Below are 16017 nucleotides of genomic sequence, written 5' to 3'. Positions count from 1 at the left end.
CGCTCCAGCTTCTGAGCTGACCTACCCCTTCGCAAAAGTGCTGCCCTTTCCTCTTCCCCAAGGCACTCCTCCTTCACCTACCCCCGGCACGGAAGCCTCCTTCTCCCTCAAACCTTCCCTGCCACCATGAGCTGGAAGTCACCTCTCCTCTTTTCAGGGCTCCTTCCTGTAGCTCAGTGTGGCCCCTCTACTTTCTTCCTCCTCCTGTGGTTGCATGCTAGGTCTTAATTTCTCTAAGGATGTGAACTCCTTAAAGACAAGACTGCTGGGAAGGAGTCAGATAACTAGGCAACCTGGGGTTTTGGCTTGTCAACTACACATCAAGAAAGATGCAGAGTCACATTCTAGTGTCCCTGCAGGGCAGAAAAAGGTCACAATGCCAAGTAGCACAGCCCTGCTGATCAGATCAAGAGGATCTTAAAATGGAGTTGCCTTGCCTCTCACTGGCCTGGCCCATGCAGCAGTGATAGGGGACAGACATATGCAAGTGCTGGGAACATGAGGTTAAGGGGATGGTTCTACAAAGTAACTCGACTGCAGCCCTGCCTGGCTTCAGTGGACAGGGTGTTACAGGGTGTTACATTCCACAGCAAAGGACCTATTATCTGCAGGAGCAATGCAGACCTGAAATAATTCTGATAAGAACAGGAGTTACCCTGAAGGGGGAGATTTTGTGACCTTTACACAGACCAGATCCCAGAACTCAGGGAGATAAGGATCATTTCCATAACCATAAAATCTGTAAGAACAGGTTCTAGTTAGAACTGGTCAGCATGGGCCAAGTGACCTGGAATGGTCATGGCAGTGGGGACTCAGAAGTCTGAAGCTATCCTGCTGTCAGTCAAAAGTCAACAGGTGGACCTGGGTAGGACTCTCTGGAAACTTCCCTGGGACCCCCACTAAAACTGGAGGGCAAGAGAGGTACTCCATCCCTCTCCTCTCTGAGAGGACCCTCTATCTCCCTTGAGAGTGTCCCCTTTTCACTTTTCTATCTCTTCTAATAAACTCATTCTCTGACTTGTCTGAAATCTTTCTGACTTGATGGAAGGAACTGGGGTTTGAAGTGGGTGTTTTGTGCTGTCTGGGTTTCCCAGAGGGCCGCAGCCCGGTAACAGTAGAAGCCTCTGGACTAATCGTACTGCCGTTATCTGATTTTGCAGCTGAGCAGCTCTCTGGAGGATGCTAGGTACTGTTTCTTTCCTGCTGAGCCTGAACCCGGGTCACTAAACCTTGGCCGACTGCTAGGGTCCTTGCAGGGTGACTGACTGATCTCCTCATGCTCCCATACCTTGACCCCAGCTGCAGTGGTCAGCTCTGGACTAGGTGTCCAGAGTCCTGGGGTCTGTCCTCTCTGGCCACGTCATCTGTGGAATGGGCCAGTAACACTTTGGCAAACTCCTTCACCTCTGAGGTTCTCTAGGTCCTTTTTTCACTCAGGACGACAATTTACAAATTAAGACAAGACATAGCTGGGCATCGGAGGTCACAGGGAAATTCTAAAATTGTCCTAGTGCTATAGCTGGGTGATTAGGGGTGAATTTTTAAATCAGGCCTGCTCCATTATCTTTTCTATTAAAAAGGGGATGAAATGGCTTACGGAGATGCCACCTCGGGGCACCCACCCAGAAGCCCCTGGGGCTCCAGTCTACCCTGGCACCTCCTCCTCCTTTCCAGTAACCCCCCCACACACACATACACACTGGTAAGTGCATTTTAATCTCCCCACCCACCCCACCCCCAGCAGCAACTATCCAGGTGCCCCCCACATGGAAAAAGAGCGCCCTTCAGGCCATCAAGGAGCACTGGCCAGCCTGGGCTCCGCTCTGCGGCAGAACAGGGCCTTCACGCTCACCTCCAGAACGCAAGGGCCACTGCAGCAGGGGTGGGCGTCCTGAAGGGGGTCGGGGCTCCCCATGCCGCCTTGGAGAACATTAAGCCTTTGCATTCCCACCCCCCACGAGATTGCTGATCAAAAAAGGGAGGCAAACAAAGGCGGGTGAATGGGAATCAAATTGAGTTGGGGCAGCGGACAGATGGGGCCTGCCAGGCGTCCAGAGCCTGTCCTATTCATTAAAAAAAAAAAAAAAAAAGGATAATCCGCCTCCTCCCCCAAGCTTTGCAAGAGGTGGGAGTTACAGGATGGGGGTGGGGCCTTGGTCCAGGGGGCCCAGATGTTTTCCAAGCCATGGGATCCCAGCCCGCCCTTGGTAACCTCACCCTGCAGGCTAATTGTCTGGTTTGAGCCTGGGACTTCTGTTTTCATATATCAGGTTTTCTTCCAGCGGGGCATCCCCACACGGAAAGGCTGATGGACCTGCAGGCGGCACCTCGTGTAACTACAGGCACATGTGAGGGCCAGGGCTACATGCAGGCGAATTTGGAAACTCAGATGCTTGGAGCTTTTTTTTTTTTTTTTTTTTTTTTTTTTTTTTCTCTAGTAAAAAGAACATTCCTTCCAAATTCTGACAGCAAAAGTATAAACTGCATAAGACTCGGTTAGTTGTTCCATATTACAGATGAGAAAAATTAAGTAACTGCTTAGAATCACACGGTTACTTGGTTATGGACTCCTTGCTGAGCACCGTGTAGCACTCGTGTGTATCGTGTATACGAACATATACGCCAACATTTATTTGCTCATACTTCTGCACATCCACTACTAGGCACACGGTTATGCATCTGGTTGTGTTTTTACCTGCAGAGACAATGCATCCATTTGTGGAGCATCTCTCTGCCTACATCTTGCACCCACCAACACTCACATATGCACACGTAGATGCATGTCCTGTGCACACACTGACCTTTGCTCTGGACCCATTTCATCCTTCAAGGGGCCAAACCAAATGAACCCTATGATACCATCTTAATCCCCATATTTCTCAGAATTGGATTACAAATTTGTTCTTTGAAAGTTGTCTGCCAGAAAAGAGAAGGCTACCCCATTAATGGGGAGGAGGGATCAAGAGAGTAGCCTGAGAAATCAGATGTCAAGCTGACCTTTTGGAGAGCACCAAGTACTCATTCTTACTATTGATTCCTTTCAGGGAAGACAGAAGGCACTTTATCTCCCAGCTGTTGAGCTGAAGGCAGAGCCAGCAACATGGAGAAGCAAAGACAACAGTCCTCTATGCCATAAGAATACACGGGCTAAGAGTCCTACTGACCCACATCCTGTAAATACTTGTCACAGATTTGCCATTCTACCATCCGAGATTTACTCCTTTAGGGTATGCAATGCCCTTCACAATCTTAGAAATGAAATGGGGATTCATTTCATCATCCTACCTGGGAAATACTCTAGATCTCTTGCATGTATTTCTCAACCCTGGTTCCTGAATGTATTTTAAATCAACATTTCCAAACTCTACTCCCAGAGATTGTCATGCATTCATTTATTCATTCGTTCAATAATTATGTGCTGAGCACCAACCTTGCACAATCTGGATGCTAATCTAGAGACTAAATATACGGGAGTGAATTAAGTAGAGAAGGCCCCTGACTCCTGGGAGCTTTCATTCTTGCGATGGGTGAATAAAGACAATAAGTGAACGAATAAGCATCAAAAAATCCAGATAAGGACAAATGAATGTAGAGACTTAGGGTGATGTGAAAGATGATTTCAATTTGGTGGCCAGGAAGGCATTTCAGAGAACATGACGCTCAGGCAAAAGCCCCACATGTGAAGGTTCAGGGGAATGGCCAATTCAAAGTCTCAAGTCTGAAATGATTCAACCCAAGTAAAAGTCCAGGTTAAAGACAGACAGGTTGGATCAAGTAGCCAGTTGAAAACTAGTCTAAGGAGTATGGATTTTATTCTCAGATCTAAGAGATACTCTTGGAGGTGTTGTTAAGCAGAGAAGCAATTTGATCTAATTTATAATCATAGGAAGAATGGATTGGAGGAAGCAGGAAGCCTAGTCTGGAGGGTATTTCAGGAGCCCAAGTCAGAGGTAACAGCGGATTGACAAGAGTGGGAGGGACAGGAGCTGAGAGTTAGTGCTGTGGGTCCTGGCTGATGGTCTGGAGGTGGGGATGATGGAGTGTGCAAACATCCAGAATCATAGTGGAGTCACCTGTGTCAGGTCCTACCAAAATAACAATAATAGTAATAACAATAAGTAGATCCAGGTTATGGAGGAGGATCTCATTCATGTGTGTCTGGCAACCAGAACTTCCAGAACCACAATTTTGCACAACGGTTACTGCAACCTTATACAAAGAATATTTCTACAAAGATATCTGTCCCACAGCTATGTGTCCAACCTGTTGGAACCCCCCTTGTTATTATTCCTATGGCTAAGAACATTAGTTCTAAATGCCATATACAACCATACACCTCCTCATTGTGCCTTTAGAAACCTCCCCACGCTCAACCCCCTTGCATATGCACGTGGTTTACTGTAGTACATGGATTCCCATTGCATTATTACTGTTCCCACATAAACACTAGTTTTTGGAGAATCTTCCTCTAAATATTATTTGGGTTGACAGGAGAGAGAGAAATCAAGGGCAATTTCTAGGTCTCTGGTGTGAACAGGGAGTGGACGGTAATGTTACTTATTGAAATGAGAGTTGGGAGAAGCACTCTCAGGAAGAAACCAAGATTCTCCTTTGGCCACGTGCAGTTCAAGATGATTGCTGGTTCTTTCATCTGGAAAGAAGGAGTTCCTACTCAGATGACAGTCTGGAGGGAGTCCTGCTGCTGGAAGTACAGATTCAGTAGCCATTGACATAAAGCAGGTGTTGAAAATCTTGGACTGGAAGATAAAAAAGAGGGCCAAGGACTGCATCCAGAGGCATGCCAACCTTGAGAGCTAGTGCAGATGAGGAGGAGGGGTTGGCATCAAAGACTGTTGGGTGAGACACAGCAAATCCTGGAGGCTGGAAGTTGAGAAGCCAAGGGAAGGATGTTTCCAGAAGAAAAAGAAATGATAACTAGCTGGGCACAGTAGGACATGCCTGTAATTTCAGCAGCTAGGGAGACTGAGGCAAGAGGATCACTAGTTCAAAGCCAGCCTCAGCAACAGTGAGGCACTAAGCAACTCAGTGAGACCCTGTCTCTAAATAAAACACAAAAAAGGGCAGGGGAAGTGGCTCAGTGGTTGAGTGCCCCTGAGTTCAATCCCTGGTACCCCCCACAAAAAAAAAAAAGAACTATAACTATATATTTGTCACTGGGAATTCAGGGAAGGTAAGAACAGGAAAATGAATTGGTGTTTGACCATGCAACAGTAATTGGTGGTGACTTTGCAAGAATTATCTGAGCGGCATGGTGGGAACAGGTGACCAAGTGGAACGGAAGAGAGAATACTAGGTGAGGAGGGGAAAACAGACTTCATCAAATTCCTACCAAATTTTTCTATGAAGGAGAGGAAGGCAGGGTGGTAGCAATAAAGAAATAGAGTTAAGAGAGAATTTGGGGCCCTTTGCTTTAAGATAACAAGCAAAGACACCCCCTAGAGGCGAAGATGCATGTAAATCCGGAGCTGGGAGCTACTGTCTGCTCTCACCCACTCATTTCAAAAGTGGGAAACTGAGGCCCAGGGATGAGCAGACACTGCTCCAGGACACAGACTATCCACAGCCAGGAGCAGACCACACGACTCCTACTCCAGGAGTGGACCCTGTGGCGTGAGCTGGCTCATGAGACTCTTAGGAGAGCCACCAGGGCAGTCTTTCTGATTGGGTCTACAGTCCTTCTTTCCTACCTGGTACACCTGTCTCTTTCTCAAAGGGAATTTCTTAGTGGATTCTATGGATAAGACCCCTAAAGCAGAGACAGATTCATAAGAAGAAAGCATATAAATTCTCAATGTTTTTTTCTTTTTGCTATGCTAGGGATCAAATCCAGGGCCCCATGCATATTTGACAAGTGCTCTAGCAGAGAGCTATACCCTGGTCCTCAAATGTATTTAATATACATTTTATGTGATATGTGAACCTTTGGAAATGAAGATCCAAAGAAACAGGAACGCCTATGTATTTCTATCTCAGGTTTGGTGAAGAGTGGGCAGCCATAAAGAAATGTGCTTGAAAGGCAAAAGGGGTGCATGGTAATAAACTGGGGGCCTCAGCAAGTTCTGCTGGTCCGGACTCTTCTATGTCCCCATGTCTTCATCCTTCATCCTTCTGTGTCCCGGTATCCTTGTCTTTGGTTACAAGGACCTTTGTTTCCTTTGGGTGTCTTTCCCATGAGAGTTTTATGACCTACTTTAGAGGAAGATCAGAAAATTCTTCCATGGCCTGTGTTAGGTGACGAGGGAAGGAGGAAGTCAAAGGGACATCCCTGCTTCTGCTGCTTTCTCAGACGCCAAGGTGCCCTATTTGGGGTAGCATATCCTGTTCCCCAGCAGGGCCTGTGCACACGGGCCTCCAATGTTAACGCTTTGATGTTTAATTCATATGCTTGCTCCTCCCATCTTGGAGACTACAATCAATGACTGACCACCCAGAACCAGAGACAATAACTCCCCGTGGGAAAAGAGACAAATAGACTCATGTCCTTCTACAGCATGAATGGGCAGTATGGGCTAACGTGGCTTTGTGGAGGAATGACCAGTGGCAAGAACCCTGGGCAGGATTGAAGGGACCTGAATTCTGGTCCTGGCTTTGTTGGTGTTGGAACTTAGCCTGCTAGCCTAAGTCACTTTCTTCTTAGTGTCCCCTCTGTAGATAGAGGATACCTGGTCTCTTCTTGCTGGGTGGCTTTAGAATGCATGGGTATCCTCGTATAAATTCCTAAGGAAGGACTGTCCCCATCATAGCGCCCAAGTCCAACTAACATGCACCTGCATCTCTGAATGAGCCAGTTCCTCCATGGTGCCTGCCCCACTGTATCCCCTTGGGGCATCTTTCCAGTCTTTCCCCTCTTTCTAACCAAAGCCACCTTACCCAAGGATTCAGTCTCTGCTGCTTGTGCCTCTAAGTTACCAGACACACCCTGTCTGCTCGCCAGGCTTCTTGGTAGTGGGAGCCAATGGATTGGAGCCTGAGACTTAGGCTGATATAGTCATTTAATTTATTGAAAGAGCAGCAAGCCAGCTCCTCTATTCTGTCCGGACCCACAGTGGTTGTTATTTCACTTGTTTTTGCTTCAGTTTTTTTTTTTTTTTTTTTTTTTTTAAATAGAGAAGAGCAAAGGTCTTTTCCATTTCTCTTCCTAAAGCAAACCAAATAATATAATCAATTGGGCTGGCGCAGGGCTGATCCTGGGCATTAAAGCAGATATTTGTAGCTGATATGACGGAGGAATAAAATGCTTGTGAAAACCAACTGATTAGTCCAGCAGTTGGGAATGAATTCATGTCCATGTTCATCGATCTCTCCCAATCTTGTCAACACCTGTGTGCCCCATTTCTGTGCCCTTGGTAGGCAGCACTGGGCCCTGGAAATGGTAGCAATGTGGGTACTGAGCATCTCTGAGGTGCTGAGCAAAAGGGGGTGCTTCCTACTCAAAGAGACCCAGTCAAGCCACGGGTGCAGTGAGCAAGCCCTGTAGAGGAGAAATTTTAGGGGTTAGATGGAACTTCCTGCTCCCACCCAAAATGCCTCCCTCTCTATTCCCTGACAAGGCTACAAAGCAACAAAGCAGGGCCTCTCATCCAATATGCTGCTTGGGGAAACACAATGCTTTGGACTGTGTACTTTGCAAGAGACTGTGAAACTAATTTTGCAACCTGAAAAAAAAAAAAAAAAAAAAAAAAAAAAAAAAGGATGTCTCTAAAATCAGAAAACTGCAAAATAAAAATTAAACTTTAATCAAATGTTCTCAAAGTGTATTTCTTTGCCAACTGTTCAACCACAACTCAACTCAGAGAGTTAAATATAAATGAGATTTCATGTATTCCCGCATAGACAAGTTCATTGTACAGTGTGGGTTTGAGTCATCCAAAGTGAGGAGGCACTGAGCCATGGAGCAGGACACAGTGGCTTACACCTGATCACCTGATCACCAGAGACACGTCCAGGAGCGGGTTGAGGAACCTCTGCCACTCCTAAGGAGTTGTGGAAGGATTCAGTGGGTATTAACTGTATCCACTTGGTGAATATCATCATTTAACATTTAGACACACCATTGCCATTTCCAAGTGACTATGTTGACATGTTGGGGAATAGTCAAGGTGAGAGTGTGCATCAGACATTTGCAATACAGGTACAATCAAGGATGTGTGCCCGTGAGTGGCAGAAGTAGAGAGGGGCAGCCTGCCTCAGGCTTGGAGCTTAGTACATGAGCCAGAGCTGGTCTAAACCTGGCAGCCTGGACGGTGCCCAGCTCATGATGCCCTGTTGCTCCTAGGACAGTCTCATGGCTGAGAGCCCTGGAGCTGACACTCCTTCTTCTGACCGCAGGCTCCTTGGTACTTATGTACACTTGGCCCTGAGCCCCCAGTTCCTTTTCCTAGGCTTTTCTTTTCATTCTTTTCATTTTCATTGAGATAAGAGTTCACATATCATAAAATCCACCCCTTTAAAGTGGTATTTAGTATATTCACAAAGTTGTACAACTCTCCCCACTAATTCCACGTTTTCATAGCTCTGGGAAGAAACCTGCAGGCTCGTTCCTCATTGCTCTCTCCTCAGCCCTCAGCAATAAATCGGCTTTTCTGTCTGTGAGGTCACCTTACTCTGGATGTATATGAACGTAGTGACGCGATCTGTGGTCCCGTGTGAGCATCTTTTTACACTTTGTACCATGTTGCCACAGTTCATCCATGTCATAGCGTCTATCAGCACAATATTCCTTTTTAATTTGCCAATTATATTTCTTCATATGACTATACCAAATTTTGTTTATCAAGTCAATTGGTAGAAATTCGGGTTGTTTCCATGTTGGGGCTATTATGATTAATGCTTCTGTGAATATTTGCAAACAGTTTTTAGTGTGGACATGTTAGCAGCTGTCTCCGAGCAGAATTGCTGGGTCACATGGGAACACTGTGTTTAACTTTTGAAGAACTGCCTAACTTTTCCAAAGTGCCTGTCCTACTTTAAATTCCCACTAGCAACAGAGGAAGATCCCAAACTCTCCACATTGTCACCAACACTTGTTATTGTCCCTCTTTTCTATTCTAGACATGCCAGTGAGTGTGAGGTTGCAACTTGTTGGACTTTTGACTCACACTTGCTTCAGGATTAATGATATTGGCCTCTGGTCATATGCATATTCACTATTGGTTTATCCTCTTTGGAGAAGTGTCTGTTCAAATCCTTTGCCCACTGTGAAACTGGATTCTTTGTGATTTGTCACTGAGTTGTAAGGATTCTCTATACATTCTGGAATCAAATCCTTTATCAGTTTTGTAACCTTAGGTCTTTTCACTGTCATGATGGCTCCTTTGAAGCACAAAAGTTTTTAATTTTGTTGAAATACAATTTATTTTTTTTCCTTTTGCCATTGTGGTTTTTGGAGTTAGACCTGAGAAACCATTGACTGATCCAAGGTCTTGAGGATTTTCACCCACGTCGCCTTTGATCTATTTTGAGTTAATGTTTGCATAGGATGTGAGATAGGGGCCTAACTCCATTAATTTGCTTATGGATAGCCAATTGTCCCAGAACCATTTGTTGAAAAGAATCTTCTTTTTGCCTTGACTTGTCTATCCACCCTTATTGAAATTAAATTGATCGTAAAAGTAAAGGTTTATTTTTGGACTCTCAATTTTATTCCTTTGATATATATGTCTATCCCTATGCTAATTATACATATGTATGTATGTAAATATATATATATATATATATATATATATATATATATAATTTTTTTTTTTTTTTTTTTGGTACTGGGGATTAAATCCAATCCAGGGATGCTTTATCAATGAGGTACATCCCCAGTCCTTTTTATTTTTTATTTTGAGACAGGGTCTCACTAGGTTGTGTAGGGTCTTGCTAAGTTGCTGGAGCTGGTCTTGAACTTGTGATCCTCCTGCCTCAGCTCCTGGGCAGCAGGAATTACAGGCATGTGCCACTGCACCCTGCTTAATACTTTTCAATCTTCATTATTGTAGTTTATCATGTGTTTTGAAGTTGGAAAGTATGAATCCTCCAACTTTGTTCTTCATTTTTATAAATGTTTCAGCTATTCTAGGTCATTTGCTTTTCCACATGAATTTTAGGGTCGGCTTGTTATTTTCTGCAAAAATAGCAGTTGGTATTTTGGTAGGCACTGTGCTGCATCGATAAATAAATTTGGGGAATACTGACATCTTTATATTAAGTCCCCGGATCAATGAATATGGGGGCTCTTTCCATTAATTTAGGTCTTTAAATTCTTGCATATGTTTCACACTTCTTTTGTTAAATTTCTTCCAAAATTTTTAATTCTTTCTGATGCTATTGTAAATGGAATCTCTTAATACTATTTCTGGATTGTTCACTGTCAGTGTATAGAAATACAACTAACTTTTTTTATATTGACTTTTGAATCCTACAAGTTTGTTGAACTTGTTCATTAGTTCTTATATTTAAAAAAATTCTTAGCATCTTTAGGATTGTCTTTGTATAAGATCATAATTTCTGCAAATAGAGACAATTTTAACCCTTTCTTTCTAATCTGATGAGTTTTATTTCTCTTCTTTGGTTAACTTGCATGGCTAGAACCTCCTGTATAATGTTGAATAGAATTGGCGAGAGTGGATCCTTTCATGGTATTCATGATCCGGGAGTGGATAAGTTTTCTTTGAGCCTTTCACAGTTAAGTATGATGTTAACTGTGAGTTTTTTGTAGGTATCCTTTAGAGGTGGAAAAAAATTCCCTTCCATTCTTAGTTTGTTAAGTGTTTTTATCATGAAGATATGTTGAATTTTTATCAAATGCATTTTCTGTATCTATTTAAGTGGTCATTTAATTTTTGCCCTTTATTCTGTTAACATGGTATACTACATTGCATGGCATGTATCCCATTGATACACTTTGACATGTTAGATCAATCTTGCCTTCTTTTAAAATTTTTTTTTATTTTTATTGACTGCATTTTGATTCATTGTACACAAATGGGGTACATCATTTCTTTTCTATGGTTGTACATGATGTAGATTCACACTATTTGTGTAATCATACATGTACATAGGGTGATGATGTCTGTCTCATTTCACTATTTGTCATACCCTCCTCTTATTTCTCTTTATGTAGTCCAGAGTCCCTCCATTCTTCTCTCACCCCTCACTCTCCCAACCCTATTATATATCATTCTCCACTTATCAGGGAAAACATTCAGCCTTTGGTTTTTTGGGATTGGCTTATTTCATTTAGCGTGTCAATCTTGCATTCTTGCAATAAATTACACTTTCAAGTATTTTATTCCTTTAAACTATACTTATACTTGCCAACTGACTTGAGAGCTGGAATCAAGCCAGGTCAAAAGTAGAGCTCCCTTAAAATTCCAAAAAGAGGTAGAGTCAGTAGGAGTGCAGTCTCCCACAGGGAATTTCAAAATTTGCATGGGGCTGGGGTTGTGTTCAGTGGTAGAACATTTGCCTGGCACATGTGAGGCCCTGGGTTTGACACTCAGCACCACATATAAATAAATGAAATAAAAGATTCATTGACAACTAAAAAATAAAATGAAGTAAAATAAATTTGCAAACAAGTTCCACATTGTTTCTTGTTAGTGGATCTTTGAATAAATGTATAGACAAAAGTTTACCCTTACACTCAGGGATTATCCTCCCTAGTAACAAAAATGAATGTACAGATATATTTTTCTCTTTCAAAGTTATGTCAGAGAGTTTGGGAAGTGGAGTAAAGAAAAGAATCACTCATATCTTATTAGATAACTGTGTATGGATAGCCAAGTTAGTTGAGGTATAATTTACATACAAAAAAATCATCTTTTTAGAGCAATATTATTCTGTGAATTTTGACAAAGTCATACAATCATGTTAACAATACCACAATCAAGATATAGAACAATTCCATAAAAAATTGCCTTTGTGTTATTTTGTATTCAATCCCTTTCCTTTACAAGAAACCCCTGAAAACCACTAATCTCTTCCCTTTCTCTATAATTTGGTATTTGGGTAGGATAATATAAATAGGATAATATGATATATATAGTCTTTTATGTCTAGTTTCTTTCACTTAACATAGTATACTTGGGATATATGTTGTGTGTACCCATAGTTTATTTCTTTTTATTGCTGAGGAGAATTTCACTGTATGGATTCCCCAATGCTTTCAGCAATTGTGAATAAAGCTGCTATAAGCACTGGCATCCAGGCTTTGGTAAGTGTGTGCTTCCATTTGTCTTGGCTAGGTGCCCAGAAGTGGAATTGCTAGGTCATAAGAATAAGTATATGTTTAGCCCACCTGTTTTGCAAAGCAACTGTACCATTTTGTAATACCACCATCCCACCAACAATGCATGCGACTTCCACTCACTCATTAGTATGCCTGTGCTTGGTGTGGCCAGTTGGTTGTTTTAAATTTTTTATCCATGTTGTAGGCACAGAGTGACAACAGTGATCTAAAGTGTTTTTGATATATTTCTACTTTTCTCATGTGTCTGCTTTCCACGTACTGGAAATCTGAGAGTACCTCTAATTTTATATACTATTTTTTCATGTAATAGGAAAGGGAGCCTATTCCACATGGCCACAATTTTGGGGCAGGGGTGCATACCAGGGATTGAACTCCGAGTCACTTGACCACTGAGCCACATCCCCAGCCCCATTTTGTATTTTATTTAAAGACTGATTCTCACCGAGTTGCTTAGTGCCTCACTTTTGCTGAGGCTGGCTTTGAACTTGTGATCCTCCTGCCTCAGTCTCCCAAGTCGCTGGAATTACAGGTGCGTACCACCATGCCTGGTCATATAGCTATAATTTTGATTGACTAATATCCCATTAAGTGTATGTGATATAAGTACCTCTTGTTCTCTTGTTGGTTTGGGTAATTTTCAATTTTTGTTGATATATTTGTATATATCACTGCAATAAAGACTTTTACATGTAAACTTTTTCATCTTCAGGGTAGAGTCCCAGAAGTGGGATTCCTGGGTCAAAGGGTATAAACATTTTTATGAGTTTGGATTGCTTTTTGAAGGGATTTTATCCATTTAGTAGACCATGAGGAATATACAACAAAAATAGTTTCAGGATACTGTTGTTGACATTAGAAAAAAATTTTAAAAATTACTTAATACATAAAATGTTATTTCTAAAAATTTGCATTTATTTGGTTTCTTGGGAAGCTGAACATTTTTCTGTATTCTTCTTTACTGATGGTATTTTCTATTCTATGAATTACATGTATTTTCATAGATTTTTGAGATTTCATATTATTTTGAATAATAAAGACATTAACCCTTTGTCCTAATAGCTACAGTATTTTCCCAAACTCTTGGTTGTCTTAAAAAAAAATAAGTGTTTGTTCTTCTATACACTCAAATCTGTCACTTCTCTCCTCTGAGAGTTCCTATATTGCTTCTAAGCTTAGAAACATCATTTCATCCATCTCTCCTGAGGCTGGATAAATGGTCGATTATTTTTCTCCAGGTTTAAAAATAATTATCTCCATAGCATATAGAGTTTACACTGACATATAATGGGTTATAAGACCCTAAAAACGATATTTCCAACATGATATCATAATTTGAATAGAGTATTCTATGAAGGCACTAAAAGAGCAAATCTTTAAATTCATCTTAATGTGATGACATATTTTTTTTGCATTTTACTTCACCTCTTCCAAATATCAGTTATACATTTAATAGGGCTCAATAAATAACAACTGAACCTCAAATGTGGACATAGTGGGGGGAGGTGCAGGAGGCTGATGGTCCCCATTTACAATGAATTGACCCCCATGAGTCACATGCTACCTCCTCTCTCCCTGAGTCTCTTCTTGATTTTTACACATTTCCAGAGGGCACCCCCCAAACCCCTCCCCAACATGGACAACTGCCAGCCAGAAACAGCATCTGCCAGAACTCACTTGGGAACCCTGTTGTCCAGGCTTCTGGATCTGTTAGATCGACCCCCAGGGCTGGCAGGAGCAGCTTCCCTGGCCTCTGTAGCTCCGTGGTACCCCTTTGTCCAATCCATTTTCTGATGATGTCAGAAGCAAGTAATAACTCTCTTGCCTTATTAATCAAGCGGAGGCAACACTTCTCCCACTACTGTGCAATTTTGTAATTGACTATGTCCTTTCTGACTCTTTGTCAAGATCTTGGCAAATGGAACAAATTCCCTAAAATGGAAATAGCCCATTCCTCAGACCAAGGCCTCTGAATGAGGAGGGGCCTGGCCATTGCTCCCATTTTGAACAGATAGAAGAGATTCGTTTCATTTTTCACAGTTATGCTGGGACTGAGCCATCCAGCAGAAAATCCGCTCAAACCCTGGAGAGTGTGGGAGCGAGAAGCAGCAATTCACCAAGCCAAAGCCCCTCTCCCCTCCATCCCAATCAATGGCACGGGGCCTCAGATCCATAGCTGATGCCCCTTCTCCTAGAGGATGCAAAAACGGGCCACGAGGGCAGGGGTGGGAAGAGGCCAGGCCCCTCCATCTAAATGAGGCAGGCTCTCCTCGGGGTCTGCCAGAACACTCGGTGTTTAGTTAAAAACTCTCTCCAAAAGGAAGAGCGTTAAGGCGGAGAGCTTGAAGTGGATCCCGAGTAATTAAGTGTATAAATTAATTCTTCCCCTAAGAAATGTTCCTCTCCTATTATTAGATTTGGCTCTCAGAGGAGCTACATCCAAGGAGTGGTTTCCAGTTGCCAGTGTGTGTGTGTGTATGTGTGTGTGTGTGTGTGTGTGTGTGTGTGTGTGCGCGCGCGCGTGTGAACACACATTCTGGGCTTTGCTGCCTGAAGCCTGCAATTAAAATAAGTGACATGAATGTGTCTTTAAAAGAGAGATCTGTGGAAAACTAACGCATAGTCTGTCAGGGGAAGGGAAAAAAAATGAAATATGGCTGCCTCAGCCCCACTGAATGGATGAATAGGAAAGTACTTGTCCATCCAAGTACCCAAAGGGATAAAACCCAAAGAGAGCCTTCTCAACTGCTTAGCGCATAATGCATGTGCTGTTTTGATGCTAGTAATGTGTTTTTTACTTCTTTCTATCTAGAAGGAATGAATCAAATATGAGGAGAGCTGGAACATGATTTTCAACCCATTGCTTTTGATTAAGTGCCCGAACAGGCAGGTCCTGGGACTTGCAGTAATACTAATGGGGCATAAAGTGCTATAAAAAGGACGGGGCCCTACTTTTGTCCAAATGCCATTATCCTGGAATCAGAGACCCTGGGTGTAATATGTCCACAGTTAACCTTTTTTTCCTGACAGGAAATTTTCTCCATCCACTCAGACCATCAATTATGCTGCATTTGGCCAGAGTGGTGAGTGATCACTTTATTTCAGATGAAAGAGGGACACATGCCAGGCTCCCAAATATGGAACACTGACTGCCAGGGGGTCTGGCCAGGAGGAGGGGGCTGGCAAGTAGATGGGGTCAATTCTGTGGGCCATCAGGATTCACACCAAATTGTTGTTTGGTTTTGGGCTCGAATTTCTGTTTGCTTGTTCATTTGCATGTTTTGGAAGGAGAAATTGAGTAACTATAAACAAAATAATTGTCATTTCGATCCTAAAAATAGTTAACTGACTACCCAGAGAGGAGCCAGCAGCCAACGATTAACCCAGTGAATAGGGTTAGCAGACAGGACCTCAATTGTTGGGATCTGGAACAACAGGAGAAAAAGCAAAAAGAACTGCTTTTTTTTCTTTTTGACTGATCTGTCCAGGGGAAGGCTATTTGGTTACCGTCCCCATGGAACTGGGCCCTCAGCTCTTGTCCCAGTTCTGCCCCAAGGACACTGCTCCCCAGAGGTGCCCTAGCTGCCTCTGCACCATTCCAAACTTTGCAATACATTTTTTTTTCAATCAGCAAGTTGCAGATTGTCCAACTGTTCTGTCATTTATTGTAAACGGTTGCAAAAAGAAAAAAGAAAAAAAAAAAAAAAAGGAAAAGAAAAAAATTCCACAACACTATAACATAGTCCTGAGTGTAAATCAAACAT

This window comes from Sciurus vulgaris (assembly GCF_902686455.1).
Source record: "Sciurus vulgaris genome assembly, chromosome: 13".
NCBI lineage: Eukaryota > Metazoa > Chordata > Mammalia > Rodentia > Sciuridae > Sciurus > Sciurus vulgaris.
The sequence above is the reverse complement of the archived record's forward strand: the minus strand, read 5'-3'. Positions refer to the sequence as shown.